The sequence below is a fragment of the Falco biarmicus genome, chromosome 1 (genome assembly GCF_023638135.1).
Source record: "Falco biarmicus isolate bFalBia1 chromosome 1, bFalBia1.pri, whole genome shotgun sequence".
NCBI classification, from domain to species: domain Eukaryota; kingdom Metazoa; phylum Chordata; class Aves; order Falconiformes; family Falconidae; genus Falco; species Falco biarmicus.
In genome coordinates, this window is record NC_079288.1 from 10,394,613 (window position 1) to 10,416,139 (window position 21,527).

Genomic DNA, 21,527 nt, shown 5'->3' on the forward strand with positions numbered 1-21,527 from the left:
CCCTTGAATCACTGGCTAGAGAAGGAAAGTGAATGATTCTCCCAATCCCTTGCATGCATAAAGGCACCAAGCTCCACACAGCAGCGTTACACAGCCAGTGAGCTGGTTGGCACTGCGGTTCTCAAAAGGAGATTTCCTGCTGGGAACAACATCATGAGGTTCCCCGATGCCGTGGGAGACCCAGGGCGCCTGAGTGGCAGAGCTGGGGCTGCACGCAGGGCTCCATGGGGCTGCCTGCCAAAGCAAAACAGCCCGCTGCTAATTGCGTCCGTGGTTTTCCACATCCGCATCCTACCTGCCCACGCATGGGAGGCGATGGTGACTGAACACGGAACCTGCTCGCCAGCGCTGTTTCCAAATTTAGAAAAGGACTTAATGGGGCCAGAGCAATGTGAGCTCCTCCAGCCTGAGAAACTTTGCTTCTTGGCTCACCTGTCTGTTTAAAAAGTGCTCGTTTCCCCCACTGTCGGCAAAGAGGAGCTGAGATTGAATCCATAGTCCACCTGCCTGCCCCGAGGGCTTGGCTGTCCCAAGAAAATTCAACATAAAATGCCCAAAACTGGTCCCCAGCATATCCAGCGCCCCATCATGCTGCCTGCAGGAGAACAGGTGAATGTCGTATGAGAAAAGCCATGAAAGGACATACATAGAAACAGGCTGTCAAGGAAGACTGGGGTCAGTCTGGTCCCTGCCAGGCACCAGCTGCTGGTTGTCACTTGGCCCGGCCATAGCCAGCACAGGGACCTAAATGAGCAGAAAATCACCCGCTTTCACTGGGGATGTTTTCTGCCTGCTTTGTTCCCTAAGGGTGAGGGTACCAAGGCTCCCAGGGGAGAAGGAGGGATGCAGGGCTGAGGATGGGAAGGACTGGACAGCACCAGTCCCAGGTCAGAGCCATTCAGACAGCAGGACCACATCTGCCCTCCCTGGTCACGACAGATGGGGATGCTGCCTGCCCTTTCCTCCTGGGTTTCATCAGGACTTTCCTGCCAGCAGCCAGCCCTGCAATCACCCCGGCACAAATCCAAACCCCATAACACAGTGAGGAAGGCTTTGAAGATGCAAGAGCCTGTGCTGTAACCAAGGACTAAATTCAGCCTTTACGCAGAGCGTTTCCACAGTTCCTTGCCCATGGAGCTGGAGGCTGCTCCCCAGCCACGGTGCATGGGTAGATTCTGAGTGACATTAACAAAGCCAGGCTGATTTGTGCCAAATGATCTGACCTTGGCACCTCTTTGGCTGAGCAGAGAGTGGCAGGGAACAAAGACCCAGCCGATGCACCCCTGGGAAGGAGACTGCCAGCCCCTGCCTTGGCAGTGACACTGCTGTGGGCAGAAGCTGACCATAGGGGATGAAGCCCATCACCTGGCAGGAGGGATTCCTTGAACACCACCTAGAAGCCATGTGTCACTGCAAGGACATGACAACCACCTGATGCTCTAATGACACACCTAGAGCTGCTGATTTGGGTGAAAATGTATTTTAGCAGAGGGTGTATGGAACTGCAGGCACATGTCACGGAAATCCCGGTGCTGGTGTCAGAGCAGTGGGAGATGTCACTGGCACACAGAAACATGGGGTGTAGCAGGTTCCCCACCATTGCACCAGGCTTTTTCTTGGCTTACTGGGACCGGGTCGGTCCCCAACACACACCCTGTGTGCTTCTGCCTGCCAGGCCATTCCCAGGACAGAGTAGCCATAAATCCCCTAGGAGACCAGATGCAACATGCTGGGATGTGACGCTGTGATCACTCTTTCCCTGGGGAAGATGGAGAGGGATATCCCTGCATCCTCCACATGCAGTGGCAAGTCCCATCCTGCTGGCTCCTTTGCCATTGCCACCCCTTCTGGGGCTAAAGACCCTTGTTACAGCCACCTCTGCACTTTGTACCCATTGGGCCCTGACCCACCACCAGCTGTGAGCCAGCTGGGGCCCCCCATGCCCACAGCTTGCTCAGGTGCTGCGTGGGGATGGCTGTTGCAGAGACGTGTCTGAGCTGCGCTGCAGCCCCCCCTCTTCATCCAGGGCTCCAGGTGAGCCAGGTCACCTCCCTCAGGTTGGCACTGCTGGCCTGGTGTCTCATGCAGGGACACACTCAGCCGAGGGGACTCCACTGAGTCCCTAGGACCAGACCCTCAACACTAACTGCCACATCCCGAGATCCCAGCGCAGCAGGCGGGGGTGGCTGCTGGCAGCAAGTGTCAGCGCAGTCCCCAGAGAAGGGGAGCACAAGACAGAGCCCCCCCCTGCAGACAGCCCTCTCTGCCTGCCTCATATCCCTCTCGAAATGACTGGTCCCCGTCACAAGCAGGGGGATATTGTCCCCATTTCTGGGGATGGGCTCTGCACTGGTTCTAGTGCCTGCTGGAATAACTCAGACCTTCCACCTGGGAACCCCTGGCCCACTCCCCTGAAGGCTGGGGGTAGGAACCCCACCATCGTCCCCACTGCGAGCAGGAGCAGAGGGACCACACAAGGAAGGACCTTGTCCCAGACTGCTCATCTCCAGGCTGCACTCACCTTCTCTTGGGTCCTTCCAGCTCCCAGGGTCACAGCTCCCTTCGGGGCACAGGACTGTTCCAGCAGGCACATTGTGAGGAGGAGGAGGGAGGAGGCAGCAGCGGATCAGGCGCAACTGAAGAGCACCGGCTCCTCGGCCGAGGTGCGGCGGGCGGGAGCTAGAAGGCGAAGTGGTGGTCCTGGTGGCATCTGCACCGGAGCCCACACACCGCTGCCGAACACAGACAGGGCTGGCTTCTGCTCTGTGTGCAAGTCTGAGCTCACCGGTGACCACAGGCTTTCTACCCAGGAACAGGAAGGGCTCATGGGCCCCAGCCAACGCACATGACGACGGGGAGACGATAGATGAGTTGAGGGGAAATACAGTGGTGTGGGGCATAAAAGCCAGCCCTGCAAAAGTGCTGGCGAGAGGTAGAAGCCGCTCAGTTCAGAAGCTCCACACCCATAAGGGCTTCTCTGCTTTCTGTCCCCCTCCTCCTCCCTTGGATCTCTTCCCTTCCCTGCAGCAGACACGAAGCACATTTCATCCCGTAACTGGTTATTTTGCTGTCTGCCAGCTCAGCAAGACCGGTCTTCTCTGCATTCATCCCACTTCTTTGCAGAGCTGCAAATCCCTGCTTCCTCTCTGCAATTCTTAAAATACCCATGGCATCAGCTGTATTTTATTTCATTTGCAGCAAAAAATTAAAAAGGAAGGGCGAGAAGGGAAGTTACATTCCTCCTTTCAGTTTTCAATAACTATGAGGGTTTTAGTGAAAAAACCTTGGAGGCTCAAAAGCCACCTTTACCAAGACTTTGGGGTAGTTATGGGAACCATCTGGCTATATTCTTAAAAATGAAGAATTTTGCGTTGGAAGCACAGTTCACCTTGGAAACCTGCAGATAAGAACATGGGTTAAAAGGCTTTGCAGCCTCGTCCTCCTTTTCCAAACTTCCAGGGTGCCAGAAACAGCATGAGCCAGACCTGGCTGAGCATCAGGTGAGCTCCTCAGTGTCCCTCCTCTGCAGGGCAGCAGTTAATGGGGACCCGGCGGCAGGGAACAGTTTGTGACGGCTGCTCTATTTTAGCCAAGCTAACACAAGATGAAGGGCAGTCCCATTCAGAGGTGAGGCCACTGGGGCTGAGATCCTCCAGCTCTCTGCCTCCCTCCTCACCCCTCCATCCTTCCAACGCTCATCCCATCAAACCACCTTCCTCCTAAGCACGGGTTTCCCATTTGCATCATGCTCTGGCCCAGGCCTGCACAAGGAAATAGTCACCTTCCTCCCGTGTTGTCCCCTGCCCAGTGCTTACAGCCAGGGAGGCATAGTGGGGAGACCACACCGATGCCCTCTCCTTTCTCTGAGGACTGGTCATTAGCAGGATCAGCACCAAAGACAGTCACAAGGTGGGTTTCAGCAGATCACACATTACTCTGATTTTTGAATGCATCTGTAGGGTCCTAGCTACGGCTGGGTGGGCACCACCAGGTTGTACAGACATTGTTCCCTGTAGGTTCATCAGTCCCTACTGCACATAGAGACCAGGCTGGGCTGCTCTTGTCCTCCATGAAGGAGGATCCATTCTCACTCAGCCTTTGTTAAACTGTTCAAATTATAACATGGGCTAGCATCCTTGTAGGTGTCAGGCTATGGGTCCTGCAGTCCCAAAGGACCCTGGATCAGGCTCAGCACTACCTAGTCCCACACCAGAAGAGAGCTCACCTGAGCACCAGCCTCCAAGCACCCCTGAGCAGCTGTAGCCTGAGCAGAGACAGTCAGAGCAAGGCACCACACAGTCACAGCCTCACCACCAAGACAGCCGATGGATTTTCAGATTGCTGCCAACACACTGCCAGCAAACACCTCTACCAGTAAATAAAGCCTGACTGGGATGAGATCTGAGTTTCAGAAGGCTGCCTGGGCCATGTCCCACCCCACAGCATCCCAGGTCCCCCAGCCTGTTCCATTCTGCTGAGCATTACAACAAAGCCCAGCCAGGCAAACTTCCCAGCTAGCATGTGGCCCAGCAATGGGATTGCCTCCACAGCCTGGTGCACAAGCTGGAGGAGGAAAGCATGTCCCTGTCCCACGAAAAGGGTATCTCCCTTTTAGCTCCAGTCCATGGCAGGAGTTGAATCTCAGTCCTTTTTAAGCCCTCAAAATGTGAGGATGCTGGGGTGAGACTGAAAATCCCATAGTAGAAGGATGGAGATGTGTCCATCCACACGAGTCATCCCAACTCAATTGTACTCAGTGGAGAGAACTGGCTCAGGCTGTCCCCTGGAGACATTCAACACGGGGATGCACAGCCTCCCCAAAAGACCTGCTGCTCTCTCATGGATTATCAAAAGCTAGCGGAAGTCACTAAAACCCAAAACCCCTCGCCTAGGTGAAACACACAAGACACAGACTGAACGATGCACAAATACCTGAAGCTGTGAAAGAAAAGCTGAACCTAAACCCTTTGGTGGTGGGAGCTGGGCTAGCACCAGGCAGGCGGGCTTCCTTGGGAAGCTTTGGCTGCACCATCCTGCCCCAGCTCTCCAACATATCTAGGCATCCTCCGCTGCCCCGCACACCCTCCTTGGGTCCCAAATGCCATTACCCACAGCTCTGCTGACCATATCCCAGCCCTGGGGGATGTCCCCTCTCCCACCTCCCCACTTTGCCCAAGGACAGCAGTGACATGGCACGGCAAGCGCAGCCCGTGGTGCGCGCACACTTGCTTTCTCTGAGTTATATTTAGTCCCGCTCCAAAGCCAGTCTCTCCACGCCTTCTGCAGCCCTGTATTTAGTTACAAATTCACTACACGGGTACGTCTGAGGTTTCCTGTGGTTGTTTATCAGCTCAGCTACAGACGCTTACAAAGAAAAACCCTCATATTGCACAGGAACAAAGTATGGAAAGCTGTTCCCCCGGTTGCACTCCTCCTCTCTCCTCTCCCCCATCCCACTGCCAGCTACTGCCCCAATCCCAACTCTTCCCATTCCTGCAGCAGACACCCCAGCTTGCTCCCAGTGCAAGGAAGGATCGTACAAATACCATTGGCAGCGGTGAGCGAGATGTTCAGCACCAGGGTGTCCTGAAGGGAGACATGGCGAGTGCTGAGCCGTAGGGGAGACACATGAACACATGCACTCGCAGTGTTTCATCATGAGATGACAGATATCCTGTAGAGGAGATCAGAATTCGCCACCCCCCTCACACTGCCCTCCCCCTGCTCCCCGCAGTTGCCTTCAAGCAAGATGGGTTATGAAAGTAGCACATCAGAGGCTTCGTCTAATGTTACAAAGCTCCGGGGCGGCTGCCCAGCCCGCATTCCCTTTTAGCTCTGGCAAGAACGGCTGGAACACAAGGATCAGACGTGAGCCAAAGGGGGATTTCTTCACTGCAGGAGCTGAAGGGCTGTTTCCCCCAAGCCAACCTGAGGATCTGACATTGCATCCTCTGTGCTGCTCAAAAGTGCAGCTGACAGCTCCCAAAACGCTGTGCAATTGCTCCCCTGGGCACAGCATCGTTGCTTACACCGGGACAAACTGGTGCTGCAGCAAAATCATGCAGGGGAGTCCATCAGAGGCAGGTTTGACATCCTGTTTGCATCCTCCTCTTAAACCAGATCCATCTGCCAGTGGAGCAGCCGCTCTTTTTGGCCCTGATCCCGACCTCCAGCCCAGCTGGCAGCTCAGGTAGGAAAGCGGGACAAACGCAGCTTCCAGCCTCCAGCCCGCCTTACTGCCCAGGCAACAGCGGCTCCAGCATCCCATGAGGACCTGAACCGTGGATACACACCAAGGGCAGGGTCTGGCTCCATCTCACCTCACATCAGCCGCCGGTTAAAATGAAAACAAACCAAAACTTTCATTATGCAAGTCAAAAAAACTCAGAGATGCCCTGCCTCATTTCTGGTCTTGTCCGGACAGGCTGCCGGGGCAGCGGGGGGGCATGCGTGCTGCAGGCCAGCCTGGAGCCCCCCGTCTGCACGGATTTTTGGTTTCAGCTCAAAACCTGGCAGGGCTCATGGTTTCAGACAGCTCTGATATGAAACCAGATGCTCTCCCTCAGGCTGTCACTGCCAAGGAAACACATCTCAGGCTCAGACTCTGCTTTCCAGCAACACTTCACTGAGCCGCTTGCCTGCTGGCTGCTCTGGCGAGGCACGTCCCTGCCGGGAGACTCATGCCCATGGAAGGAGAAGGCGAGAACAGCTCTTACAGCCATTTCACTAATGAAACACCTTTGCAGCTCACATGGCAGTGGACGTTCATCTGCCCATCAGGACTGGATGAGCCCAGGAGCCCTTTGCTAAAGCTGGCGTGGAACTTGAGCGGCTTCCTGGACACTAATGACTCTTTGGAGACTTCCTCAACAATGTCACATTTCATTCTTTCTAAGGAAAGAAATGAGTTTTCCGGAAGCATCAGCTTTTTAGATTTAGCATCTCTTTCCATTCCCAGAGTCAGCTTTGGAAAAAACAATCAGAGGGAAAAAATAAGTGCATTTTGAAAACTGCTGCCAGGTTTGCTCACACAAACAGCCCAGGCAAGTGCTGTCTGTCCACCTGAGGGGGAAATCAAAGCAGGCAGAGCTCAGGGTGCCACACGGGGCCAGCCTGGGAGAGGGCAGGCAGGGATACGGCTGCTTTCATGAGGTGGAAGGGGCTGCGGGATGGCACAGCTGCTCCCTGCCTCCATACAGCCCCATTCCCTGAGCAATCCCTGCCTTGTACAGTGCCTTCACCAGCACAGACACTGGTGGCACAGCCACTGCTGGTACAGCCCTTCACTCTACAGACATGCTCTGTCACCAGCTGGGATAAAACAGTTTTATGTTGACAGCAAATCCTTTAACCTTCACAAAGAAATTCGGGGTTTCAACGGCAGTTTCAGGGTGTGTTCAGTATCTCGTGCTGTGGAGCAAGCAGCTCGCGCCGGGCTGCAGTGAGATGCACTCAGGTGGGAAGGAGCTGCTGAACGTGGCTGAGCTGGTGCCATGATGCCACGTTCCTGTTCCCCGCAGCACCCCGGCAGCGGCCAGGGCAGCACACCAGCACCCACCTACCTCCCCCGACCACAGGCACAACCTGGACACCAGACCGTAAGGCACCACCACATGGGTACCCGCATCCAGAAGCCTCAGTGGTGAACCCAGCGCTGTGTATAGCTCAGGTCTTTTCTCCCCAGGCGATGCGATGGTGTCCCACTGGCAGCTCTGACAGGGACATGGTTCTGTTCCCATCCACAGTGGAGGAGCTTCCACCCAGCCTCTGCTGGAAGCTGCACCCGGGGGGTCACATCTGCTGGACAGCAGAGGGGAGGGCACCAGGGCTCCAGGAGGGCACGGAGCAATTGCTCGTGGGCTTGGGGAGGGTGCACAGGAGGGGGGTGACCAGAGCCAAAGTGACCCCAGCATGTCGTGCATGGTGCCTTCCTCTGCTGTCAGCAGATGACCAAGCTAGTGGCATTTCTTGGCATTGCTCTGGCAGTGGGGAAATGAACAATGTGACAACTGCTGGCAGGGCAACCCCCCCAGGCTAAGAGAAGCAGATTAGCAAGGAAGGGTGAGTATATAGCATTGCACCAGGAGGACAAGGCCAATAACAAGATTTAATTACATGGTGCAGGCAACAACAGAAACCACTGCTTTCAGCAGGACCATGAACACCACCAGTAACACCAGTCTGGACTGAAGAAGCACATTAGAGACTCACAAGCAAAACCCATCCCTCAGCACAGATCACTCACAACAGCAGCTCCCTTGGAGAGCTCCTGCCCAAACCATGTTTGATGGACGGTGCTGTCTTCCAAGGCATGTCGCACCTCAAAATAGAAAGACGTGACTCAGCCAACACAGCATCTGCCTTCAGAACAGCCATTAACGCCAGCAAAGCTCACAAAAGCAAGCAGGCAACTGGGGAAGCAACTCCTGAGAGCCCCCACATCTGGGTAAGAGATGTGGTCAGCGCTAGAAAGGCTGGACACAACCAGACCAGGAGTCTTCTTGGGTCAGCTTTTTCCCAAACACTTGGAGCAGGGGAGCTCTCATTTCTGGTGAAAATCTGAGCTCCCCTCTGTCAGATCCCTACTGGGGCTCAGCACACGGGGGATGCTGGCTGCAAACCCACGCAAAGGTGGCTGATAAAAGGTCATTATGGCCCTGCCACAAGCACAGCCGTGCCCAGCCCATGTATCAGAAGGTGGTGGGGAGGTGGAAATCCAGTATATCCCAGTGAGAAGGTGCACAGGGCAACCCCTGACAAATGGGCCACAGACAGGTTTTACACGAAGGTCCCTGTCACCAGTGGAGCAAGACCTTGCCCAATACAAGCAGGACTGCTCTGAGAAAGTGTTCACAGGAATCTCAGAGGGAAACCAGCTGAACACAAAAGAGAAAAGGGAAACTGCTGCAATGGGGATGTGCAAGCTGGTGCCTGGCAATGGGGAACAGTGGCCAGTCACCTCCCCCACAGCCCTTCCATGAAGCAGAGATTATTTTATTTTTGTAGCAAAACACAAGGCAATATTTCTGTTATACAACAACCTGAACGTTGTCCCTAAGGTCCAGTAAACCCATTGCTAGCTGCCCTGTGCCATCTTGCCCAGTGCCAAAAAGTCATCTCCTCCGTCTGATTTGGGGCTACCTTTGACCATGGGCTATCCCAGAATGATGGACAGGCAACAGACAGCGAAGTCTCATAGCTCTATCTCTTTAGGAAACAGGAGTAAAAGAACCAAAACATATGGTAAACTGTTTTGGGGTAGAAACACCATCACAGCTGAGCTTCATAGCAGCCCTGTGATTCTTGCTGTCCCGACAGCCCTGTGCCAGTGCTGGAGCCCCAGCAGCTCACGGCTGGCAGGGAGAGGCTGCAGGGCAGCGCTGTGCAGAGCCCAGGGCCATGAGACATATATTAATGTCTCATGGATTTGGGTCATCCACAAAGAAACTTGGAAACTGGCTGGGAAAGCCTTTAGAGCCACATGCTCACTCCATGACCGAAGTACCAAACAAGTACACACCTAAAAGTTTGCATAATGCTCAGGGGTGCTAAATCAAACCTTGAAGCCCGGAGGAGTTTGTTTCTGAGTTCAGGCTTAGTGCAGAGACAGAAAGAAAAACCGCTGCTAAGTTGCATAGATGCTCACAGAATTCCCACAGGAGGGCAACGGCATCCCAGGGCTCAGTGGTCACAGGGCAATGGCTCAGGCTCGGAGCCTCTGATGCAGCCAGAGGTTGCTGCCAGAGGATGCAGTGGAAAATACTCAACAGAGCACAGAGGGGAGGAGGACTAAAAGCTGCCTGTTGTACAGAATTGGCTCATCTACACTTTCCTGAAGCTCGGATGCCAGGCACTCCCCTTTTTGTTTCCTTTCTGGATGGGGCTGCTGCACTCTCCTCTTATCACCACTACCATTGCTGCTCCTGTCACTGCTGCCGCCCCAGGGCCCCCAAGGGACAGATGAGGCCCCAGGCCAAGGGGAGGGGAAGCTGAGCAGCCACACGCCTGCAAACAGCCAGCACCACCCAGCCCCTCCCCCCCCCTGCAGCAAAACCCAGAGCACAGCCAGCCCCGGGTGCTGGCTGCATGGGTGCTGCCTGCCCTGCGGGGCAAGGAGCGGGGAGCGGGGAGCCCCAGCAAGGCCAGGCCAGGACTGGGCACTGGCTGGGAGCAGGTCTGGGCAGGTGATTCTGTTCCTTGCAACTGGGAGTTGTTCCACACACAGCAAAAGGAATAAGCATGAGCTAGTGCTGAAACAGCCCCAAGTCAGCGATGTGCTTCGCTCACCCCATCTGGGCTGAGCAGCAAGCAGTTGTCGGCTGGCTGCGGGGTGCGCGTGGGGGCTGCATGTGCAGGGAGAGGCCAGGGGCCCTGAACGAGTGCCAGAGCAGTAACAACATCAAAACTACCCGCATCTGCTCCAGGGGTGCAGGCAGCAAAGTCCCCACTTTCCTCCCTGGGACAGGCTCCCGGGCAAGCCCTGTGTTTTCCACCAGGATCCTGATCGCTGGCAGGGTGCAGCAGGGGAAGATTACACAAATACTCCCTTCTTGCAGAGAAGCAGCACGTTCCTCTTCTCCAGCACCATCAGCGCCCCCTCCCCTAATTCCTCCTGAGAAAGGAAAGCAAACAGACCCCACTGAAGGGCTTTCCAGGGTTTTCCATCCACAGGGATGTGGCACTCATGCACACACTGCCAACCTTTAAGACATAAAGTAAAAGCATGGCCCTGGGGACCAGCAGAGCAGCAGGTCCCCCTCAAAGGAGCAGAGAGTAGACGAGACGGAGGATGAGCACTGCATTTCCCCATGCACAGACCCTTGAGCAACGCACCCTCCGGGACTCTACCTGCTTCTTCAGGGCAGGCATTGGGGAGCCCTGCAAGTCACACGTGCTCCTGAGGTGCCATCCAGCGTGGGGAGACAGAGCGGGGTCCCGCAGGAGTCATCGCAGGGTCCACTCTGCCTGGCGACGAGGGTCAGTGGGTGCTGGGAGAGAGACGGGGTGGCTGTCAGGCTCCGCAGCACACTTCAAAGTCTGCAAAGCGAAAAGGGAAGCGCTGAAGTTATTTCAAGACAACTTCCTCTTTCACAGAGCAGCCCCTCAAGGAGAAAGCTGTCCCCACACGGGTCGCACTCGCCTGGGGCTCTGTGGACGTGCAGGACCAGGTGGAAGAAGGCTTAGCCGTGCCCTGCCTCTAATCCCCCAAAACCAGCCGTGCAGGTCAGGCTGCTCTGGGACAAGCCTGTCCCGTGGCAGACGTGGTGAGCCCTGGTGCTGGCACAGCCTCTGCCATGCCACCCACCACCCCGCACCAGGGCAGCTCCTGCGGTGCTGCTGCCCCAGCCGAGGCAGGAGGGTGCCTGAGGCTGCATACCCAGTGCCTCGAAATAAACAGTGTTGCTACGAGAGACAAGGAGGAGTCTGTCCAAGGAGAGACTTTTCCAGCTTCCCGTTCCAAGCACAGTGTTTTGCGCCTCTGCCAGCACCTCCCATCCAGAGCATCTTGCACACATCTGCTTTTGCTCAATGCCAGCCCCTGCAGCTGCCCAGTGCAGCCCCTGCCTGCTGCCAGCACGGGGATGCAGTCCAGGCAGGGGATGCTCAGCCCCTTTTGGAACACTAAGTCTGACATTGCGTTGACAGAGGTGTTGGCTGCATGTTGGTCGGAGCAGGTCTGGCTGTGCTCAGCAGGGCGTCACATTGTCACCACTTGTGACTCAGTGTCAGGAGCGCAGCTCCCGGGATGAGCCCAAATGGGGCCCCGGGTGAGGCTGCTCAGGGCTGCTGAGGTCTAGCAGTGCCCTGACGCTCAGGTAAGGCTGAGACCCATTTGCACAAGCCCAAAATGGCACATGGGAGGGATGCATGGACCAGCCCAAACCAGGAGATAAGTGTTCATCCCTATTGGAGGTGGGGGCAGGGCTAGGGGCAGCCCTCCAGCTCTGGTGGAGCATCGGTGCACACCCCCACGCTGCACAGCACAAAGTGCTCGGGAAAGCTCCATAGCATCATCCGAGCCCTCCAGCCAGCGACTGCCACAACCAGTGCTGTCCCCGCTCATGGCCAGTGCCCTGCTAGATCAGCTCCTCACCCCAAGTGTCATCTACAGCAGTGCCTGATGCGCTGAGCTTTTCTGGGGTGAGCAGGTTAGGGGAGAAAGTACTTATAGAGGGAGCGTGGGAACTGCAGCTGATACTGTATCACTTCCTATCTTCTTTTACATGAGAAAAAGCATTAGGTATAGTTACATACCTGGGGCCCAGATTTAAAAATAACCTACTTCCTTCCTGACTGGGAGAGAAAGGCAGGAGGAGGCAGTTTAACTGGCTGTCAGCGTTACTTGCATTCAGTTCCTACTCGTGCTGGTGCCAAGCTGCTGAGCTGAGCAGCATCCCCTTCCCCCGGTGGGCTCGCCTCCCCGAGCAGCCATCCTGCAGGCAGGAAGGCTCCAGGGAAACAACAGCAGCACACAACAGCAGATGATAACATCCTCATTTCCCCTGTCTTATTTTCATTCATATTCACTCCCATTCATGAAGGATGCACACACGTGTCCTGGCCCCGGTACAGAACTGCTGTAGAGCACATCGGCACCAGTGGACCCCAGACCAGCCCTGTGGGCAGCACAGTTGTGGCATATACACATGGGAACCCATTTGCAAAACTTTGTCACTGCTAGCACCAGAATTAACTTCGTCAGCCTGCTCGAGCTAAGGTTTTGGGCATCACTGTTAAACAGCTTATTGTCCTGTGCCTGTCCATCAGTTCTGATGCCATGTTGCATCTGTCCTTCCTCCACAGGAGTTACCCAGCATGCAGGAGCTCTGGCCGCAGGCAGGAACTACCACACAGATACTGCTTCCCATGCAAATGCCAGAGAAAAGCGAGCTGTGAAGCCAATGCACTGGCACGACTGGGAGTATGAGCCCCACACGATTGCATAGGAGGGGAAAAGAGTGGCACCGGCTGCACTGCTTTGTTGGATGTGCTATAGCCTTGGTGATGCTTCACAAGCATCTTTCAAGTCCAGGATCTCCCACTTGTTCCTGGATGTTTTCACTTCTCACCCCTCAGCCGGCCACTGCAGGTGCCAAACTTCATCCCCCGCCCCTTATTCTTGCTGGAATTGGATTCTTTCCTGCTGCACAGCTACAGATGGAAGATACCAGTGAGCTTCCTCAGACAGTTGCTGTAGCACACAGCCAGCACTCCCCTCATTGCCATCAACTTTGGGATCCCAACCCAAAAGTCATTTGGCTAAAGGGCCCTTCTAGAGACCTTCCCTCCTGCTTTTTCTGTACCCGCTGTCTCTAGTCATAGCGGCAGCTGGATTTCAGCATCAGCCCTGCCCCGAGCCCAGCGTTGTATTCTCTTGTGGCAACACATGTGATGGGGAGGAAGGGGTTGGTTCTCCGTATTTTCTGTATTGAGCTGCCAGTTAGCCACTGATACCATTCAACACTGAAACACAGCTGACCATCACCCTGAGAACAGAACAGGGAACGCTCAAATCACCTCAGATAACATCACACCTCTGCCAATTTGTGCTGCCAATGGCAAGAGGAAGAGCCAGGCATAACGCTGCTCAAACAAAGGCTGCAGTCAGAAAACAAAAATAAAAAAAAATAATTTAAAAAGAACTAAAATAAAGTAGAGAGAGAACCTTTGTGTGGCAAGCACTATGGATCAGGTACAAAACAGTTCGTTGTCCCTGCAAACACTGTCCTCTGTGATTTACAGGTATTGCAGGAGCACCATAACAAGCGGTGCCTGTGCATGACCGGGATACACAACAGTTTTGAACTGGTCTGAATCTCCCTCCCATGGAAGCAGTCTGTCTCCTGAAATAAACAGAAAGAGCTTACCTGAAGCCCTAATTCTGGAGGGGCTTTCCAGTCCGGAGGGGAATTTACTGCCCAGACAGGGGCTTTCCTGCAGTGGGAGCAGTACGCAGCCCTCTCTCCTCTCGAGATGCTACAGCCGCTGCCAGCTGAAGCCCTGCCAGGGCACAGCTCCCTGCCGCAGAGCGCGGTGCACAGCGGGCCAAGCCGCACCGGCACGGCCAGGGCTGGCTGCCTCCTACCACCATGCTCCAGCCCCAGCAGCTGCCCATGGGCCCCTGTGCCCACAGCCCCTTGCTCAGCACCACCCCTGGGGGGGCCAAGGGGGGGCCAGTGGTGATGCCAGCACTGGCAGCAAGCGGGGCTGGTGGAGATGGGGCTGTTTCTCCTCCCCATCGTGGTGCTGACTTTCCGTTCCCATTTTGGTCACTGGTCCACACCCTGCAAACACACAGAGGCTCCTGTCAAAGGGGAGCTCTGGACACCTCTCCTCCTGCCCTGGTTTCTATTCAGGGATGCTTTACTTTAACTTTCCATCATCATGTGGCAGCTTTAATAAGACACCTAGCAAGTCGGCCAAGTTTCTGAGGGAAGCAAAGGTATTTGTGCAAAGAAAAAGATGCTGTTTGAGCTCTACTTCTAAACCACCTATCCTGCAGGGAAGCTTCCTCCTGATAGATGTCCAGATCCTCAGTGCTTTAATCAATGGATGAATTCTCTAAAGTTTATAAGGGAACAAACAGATCACAAACCAAGCAATATTTTGATGTTGCACCTCTGGTTTCCCACCCGGGAATTCAGCCCAATTCTCATTTTACTCCAGCTTTAGCAAATATAGAAGAAGGGGGGTTTGGGGAGGGGGAAAGCCAAGCAAACAGCCAGCTCGATGGTATTTAAGTTGCCTTTTTCATTTCTCTAAACTAAGCTATAGCCAACTTTTTTTTTCCTTGAATAAAACTCATAATAAGGAGATAGCAGCAGAAGATAATAATAATAACAACAACAACAGACTTCTTTTCTAGTCTGATCAGCATCTCAGTATGCCCTGCACGGGTGGAAACTATCTTACTTGATAAAGACTGTACAGGTACCAGCACCAGCAGACACAACCACTCACCTACAGGTTAATTACAGGTTTGAAAATCCAAGCAAATTGATTGTGATAAGCATGAGCAAACAACTGATAAGAAACCAGCAAGGTTTGCCTTTTCATCCTGTTCAGAGACCAGCTCTGGCCATCCTCAGGGCTGCAATTACACACCTGGTATCACAACCCACCCAGCAGCGCAGGTGATGGAAAACCCACAGCGAGTCGAGGTCACCCACTTGTGAGCAGAGAGCCGTGTGGCACCCATGGGAGCGGGGCCGCTGGTGGGTGCCACAGCTGCCTCATGCCGATGGCTGGGCACGCTCTGCTCTCACGGGGAGTCAGTGACTTGCCAGTGCCGAGGAAGAGATGAGCTACTGAAATGGTGAGAGATGGCTTTTTGTCCAAAACTGTAAGTGCTGCATGCACATACGCCAAGGGCTCTAGGCTTCCACTGCCTGCAGCTCACACCTCCCAGGATCTTTTTCCCAGAATTTACAGCTCTCCCATGAATACCAAGGTGACAGTTTTGGAATGAGACCAAATTCTCGGTATTGGTCCCGCCAGCGATAATGTGCAATAGGAAACAGCTCTCCTTAATCACAGGCACTCTGCTCAGCTCCTTGAGCTGATAAGCTGAGTGGAGAAACTGTTTCTACAGCTGTTTTTCAGGACCAACAAGTGGGGCTTGAAATGCTGCTTAAGCTTCCAGCCTGCTGCGTAAGGGAGAGAAAGGGGCAGGTTGTTGCTTAATCCCAAGGTTTGCCACTTCCCAGAATCCCACAACAGGGCTGGACCCAGAAACAGCCCCCAGAGTATGCCCGAGGCATGATGACCAGTGCTGCTCCCCCCGCCTGCCCACCCTGCCCGCTCCCCCTTCCTAACCTGAGCGCGCCTTGCAACATCCCCTATCACCAGCCTTCTCCAGTGGAGTCTAAATATTACATCCCCTCTCAGAGGCCACGTTGTCCATCTTTTGGCAGTTTGCAGAGGAAAGAGGGTGGACCTGGCTGTTTCATGCCAGTGGTGCTCCTCTTTATGCCGGTAGAGCCTGACCCACGACACCCGGGTGGGGTACAGCAGCTCAGAGCCAGCCTGTGACCCCCAGCATCCCCACAGTTTTTTCAGCAGAACCGCCGCCTCCCCAGCTGCTCCCCAGCCCTCTGTCAGTCCTGTTCCAAGGGGAAACCTGGTGCTTGTCCCTGTTGAACAGCAACCTATGGAGAGGTTAAAAACCTGGACTGAGCTCCATTCACTTTAAATCCCAGTTCTCTACTGCACTCGCTTCCTGCACAGGTTCACCTATGAAGGTAATTCAGATGTTTTTTGCTTCATCTCCTGTCTCATTAAAGAATAGATTGGAACACCCCACCAGCAGGACAGGCCCTGCACAGCCACCTTCCTCCACCCTCCCAGCTTGGCAATGAACTCAGACTGTGGCTGACGGCTTGCGGTGAATGCACCAGCTCTGTTTCCCCCCATCCCTTACAGGCAGCACAAGAGGTGGCGGCAGAAACTCCATCATGTTCAGACAACTCCTCAGCGTCCTCAGGTTTCATTGTGCTGCCATAGGAGCAAAACCACATTTGTTTAAGCTTGGTTTGGTTCTGATAAATCACTCCCTTCCCTGTCATTTCCAGGTACTTGCAAAGGGTTGGTTTGCGCTGGTATTTTCCCAGCAGCTGAATTAAGCTGAGAGCGCTCCAGCTCCTTCCCCCTTTCCAAAAGCTGGTCCTTCAGTTGTCCTTCTCCAGTCTCGCAATCTCACTTTTTCTCCACCCATTCCCAAAAGTCACTGAAAGAGGGAGCCCTTAGCTGAGGCCAGAAGCATCCTGGCAGGAATTGCTGCACGTCAGCTGATTTAAAGCACTTCACATTCCTGAGTGCACCTGCCTTGTAGGGGGACCTGGCCCTGTGGCTGACAGTTGTACTGAAGCCACCAGCTCCCAGCTGGACTCTTCCCAGTTCACGCAAACATGTCTTTGAAACTTTCAACATCATCCATCTCCATCAAGGACCTGACCAGTTTTTCCTTGTCTCCTTGTCTCACTGCTAACATGCTTACAGGACGAGCATAAGTTGCTATCCTGCTCCTGGAGCCCAGTGTCTCATTTTCCTCTCCTGACACTGAGGTGCTCCTGTGTTTGCTGTTTGTCACCTGCTTTCAACCCAGCACCTCAGCCATGTCCTCCTCGTGGCAGGTCAGCGAGGAACCCACAGCTTAGCCAGGTGGGTCTGGCACCATCTGTCCTCTTTCCTCCACGATGGCATGACCTGCATGTGTAGGATGAGGGAAATGGTACTGTCCCCTTGGGTGAACCATAGGGAGATCTTCTGATGTCACCCAGTGTAACTCAGGGAGTGCTGAATGCTTTCAGAGATACAGAAAGTAGCTTCCTGAAGAAGCAGGAGTGTTTGCTGATACCAACCATGCTTTCTTACCTTTGTAGTTGTGAAGAATTTCCCCGCTTGAATCCCTTTGTTGGCGTTGACTCATCACTGCTGGGTCTCTCTCTGCTTCACAGGCCAGCTCCACATTTCTTAAAAAGGGACATCACAACTAGGTAAAACAGGTTTGGTTTACATCAACAACATGACAGATTCTTATTGATTTACAATTTCATTTTTCTCTTCTCATTTCTTCACTGCTGGGGATCTTCTAAAAATTCAACACCTTAGGGATTTTATTTCTTGGGGCTTTTTAAAGCCAGGGATGGAGAGCCAGGAAAAGAAGATAGACAGGAGAAACCACAAAGGAGAAATAATAAATCATGACATATGAACCTTAAAAATTTCCCAGAGAAAAAACAGAATTTGAGAGGAATAGGTGAAGCATCTCTTTCTAGCACCCTGCAATGTAACGATTACGCCTTTTAAGTTACTTTCCCATCTTTTTCAATCCGCTCCATCTGCTGGCAGCCAAAAATCATCTTCCCCTCCACTGTGGGAACACCCTAGCAGTCTTGGTGAGAGGAGATGAGGCAGCTCCTCCAGGGCCTCTCAGTGGGTGAAGCAGCACCAAGCCCCAACATGCGTGGGGCTGGCCGTGGTGGTGCTGCAGCAGGAGCAGGCATCTCCACCCCAGGCACCCACAGGGCTAACACGGCCCCCACCCATATCCCACTGGGGGCAGAGCTGAGTGTGTGCTGGAGCGAAACCTTCATGGTCAGAGGGTTTTTGCTGCCTGGCTGCAGAGCAAGGGGCTGGTTAGGTTTCTCTTTTTTGTTTCCATGAGAGAGACACTTTACATAAGGAGCATGCATATGCAACGTCCACCTACCTGCTCTATCTGACCAGCACATGTTAAAAACCAAACCATATCTATCTATATTACATTAATTACTATACTTAATAAGTAACAAAGATTCACACTGCACACATATCTGTACTTTTTTTTTTTTTCCCATAGAAAGCACGTGGAACTATTTTACAGGCTAAAAAGGAATGAAGTGTGTCATTTATACTACAGCACATACATGCATATACATACACACAAGCTGAATATGTATGTTATAGAAATAGTTCATTGATAGGTGTGCAGGTAGACGGATCGATGCAGTTCTGTGTATTTCCTGGCGTGGTTGTACGCACAAGGGGTATTCAAAGGCTTTAAAATGACTAATAGACGACTCAGTTCATGCGGATCGGAGTCCCACAACTTGCATATTTAGACACACCAGTCATACCAGGAGAGTTCAGAAAACAAGTCTCACTATCTTAAACTATTTGTAAACACATTCTAACAGAGAGTGAGACATGCATCACAACTTCCCTTAGCCATGTTTTGCAATCACTAATCAACTGTAGCTGTTACCTACGCCCACTCTGCCTGGCAGTGAAGAGCGTGACTTACCAGCAGCAGCCACCCCCCCCCGGGCACCCGTCCCCACCAAGGGACCTCCAGGCTCCAGTGAAATGAAATACTCAGGCAACTGCTGAGAGCCATACCTGGGGAGTCAGGGCTGTGCAGGATCGGTCTGTTCCTCCATCCTGCAGGTGCAGTCCTCGCAACACCAGTGTGTTTGGCTGCCTGAGCCACCCTGCTTGAGGTCCTCTTTACGGATGGAAACACCAGCTAAATACACTGCATTGCACTTCCCATTGCTGTCCAGGAAGTTTTATGGAGTCAAACCCAAGCCTAGGTTATCCCAGAGGTGGGTAAACACCACAAAATATTTTTTTTGTGCTTGCTTTGATTTGCATTTCAGTTTTTGGGTGTCTTTGGCTGTCAAACCTCAGCCTTTGCATTTCTTTCTGCAAGTGCTGCAGGGGAGATGCCGTGGAGGGGAGAGGGGTTTATGAGGGCACAGATGCAAATTTGGAGGAAGGCATGATTGGGACTGGTGCAGAAAAGCCCACCCCATTTTTCCCATGCACTCAGCTGTCTGCACCAACCGGCACAGGCACACAGGCTACAGGATGCCTGCTGCATCTGAAGACACTGATAATTATGCAATTTTGCATCGTTAGCACACCGTTACTGTTCTCAAATGAATTCTCCCTGCTAGGAAAACTGTTCCTCATGCAGACACAGGGAACCTTGTTAACTTTTAATTGATCATTGATTAGCACAAGTAAGATAAGGATAGTGGAGCAACAGGCATTGCCAGGGGAGATAAACAGCCGCCGGCAGCCCAGAAATATTTCACTTGTCCAGCTCCACTCTCGTTAGGCCTGAGCAAAGGTCAGTCCCAAGACAAATGGACCCAGATGCCCTTTTCAGTCACAGGTGCTGGCCAAAACCGTTAAGAAATCAGCAAAATTCACAGAAATTTCCCATCTTTTCTACTTTACAACTGGCTGTAAGGGCAGCTAAACCATGCACGCGAGAAACAGCCGTGATCTACCAGCCCAGAAACCTGCAGCCGCAAAAGGCAACCAGGGCAGGGAATCTGGCGGGAGAAGATACCCCTTGGATTTTCTTCTGCTTGTCCCTTTTCTTTTGAAAGTGCTGGAAGGTCCTTTGACAACCCCCTCTGGGTCAGGCGGACCCTGTCCCCTGCCGGCAAGGTGAATTTGACTGTCGTGCCATGGCTTGGTTAGCCGGTCACCGACCCGCAGGCAGGGAGCCAGGCTGGGGGCTCGCTGCCAGCAGGACCCGAGCTGTCCCCAGGCACCTCCTCGTCGGCTGAGGGTAATCGGAGATACAGCGACGGGAGCAGCCAGAAAGGAGAGGACGGTGCTTGTGGGTCTGTGACCTCCAACCAAGGAGACACCCTAATCCTGTAATGACACGTGGGGACTGGGAGCTGCTGGGAAGCCTGGCTCTGCTCTCTACTATTTCTTGCTACAGCTGAGAGAGCAGATGAGCACCTTTGGAATACCTCCTTGTAAGACATCCCCTGGAAACAGCCTGGTTCAGGTCCCATAACCCAAATCCCCAGGATCCCTGCGGGCTTCCACACCCTGGGTTGTCCCCCACCTGCTGGTCTCTTGCTCTGGGCCACCTAGAAATGACACCCATGAAACTACACATCTACCAGGAAACAAGTACAAGAGGAAGGTTGGCCATGGCAATGCCAACAAACAAGTAACTGAGCACGATTTGGGGTCAGAGGTGCTGAGCTGCACAAGTGCGTGGGCAGGTCCTGCACCCAGGCAAAGTGCCCCATCGCCAGCTGAATGCTTAGGCTGGTTTTGTCCCAGCACACCATGTCCAGGTGCAGATTCCAGCTTTCTCCAGGCAGCAATCCTGATCCTGTGCCTGGCAGGCCACGTGAACTTTGCAAACAACCTTTTTCCCCAACGTAACAGTAAAGCTGAAGAAAAATCAGTCCAAACAAATTCCGTGTTGAGGAGTGAATGCCTTTTTTCCCCTTACCCAATGTCAGGTTGGTGAGGCTTCAAGATACAACTGTAATTGTTTGGGAGCATTCATCATGCCCCACAGCAATGTCTCCATGCAAACAACCTGATGATGACCTACATAGACCACAGAAGGTAGGTTTGATTGCCCATCTGCCAGAAAGAGGAGGGCACCTGCATTTTCTAACTTTCAGGGGAGAATCTTAACCCCTGCAACAGTGGATCCAGGACAGGCAATCTCATCCCTGCCTACTGATCCTAATTCATTCTGTATTTCTAATTAGCCATCAGATCAGGAACAGCCACTCAAGGACCCTTTCTCTGGATGAGCATTGCCTCCTCTTGTTCTTCACCTTACACACTAGAACATCTTCATCCCTGAAGCTATTCAGACGTTGCCTGGACCCTGAGCAACCTGACCGACGCTGCCTGCATGCGTTAAGCTCTTTGCTTTCTGCCAGCACTGAGCCGTGGTGGCTCTGTGGTGAGACACTTGGCTCTCAGCCGACTCCTGTGGCACACTGGTACCCAACACAAGCATCCACACCTAGATGGCTCCTGGTGGAGCTGGCAGGGAGAAGCTTGGGTGATGACACCAGTAAAGATGAGAAGCACCCATGCACAAAGCACCATTGGAGAAGAGCAGAGGATGGAGGGTCACCACCAGTGATGGGTGGCGAGGAGCCACCCCACAGCACGTTCCCACACCACATCTCCATGTCCCACCCCACCAGCAGCAGAGCATGTCCCATTCCAGCTGTGCCGAGTCCAGCAGCTCCAGCTGAGGTGGC

At 53.5% G+C, this 21,527-nt stretch overlaps 1 protein-coding gene across 4 annotated transcripts in view; it reads right to left on the minus strand.

The window, feature by feature from the left end:
- PIK3R6 (phosphoinositide-3-kinase regulatory subunit 6) overlaps positions 1–17,388 on the minus strand; it is a 42,310-nt gene extending 24,922 nt beyond the window's left edge. For 2 of the 4 annotated variants that reach the window (XM_056341712.1, XM_056341684.1), the window contains exons 1-2: positions 17,374–17,388; positions 10,849–11,037 (exon numbers count right to left, since the gene is read on the minus strand). The gene's annotated coding sequence lies outside the window, so the exon portion shown is untranslated. Of the gene's footprint in view, positions 1–2,521; positions 2,979–10,833; positions 11,038–17,373 lie in introns of those variants that run through there. The other 2 variants (XM_056341692.1, XM_056341702.1) reach the window with 2 other exon arrangements.
- Positions 17,389–21,527: the final 4,139 nt, after the last annotated feature.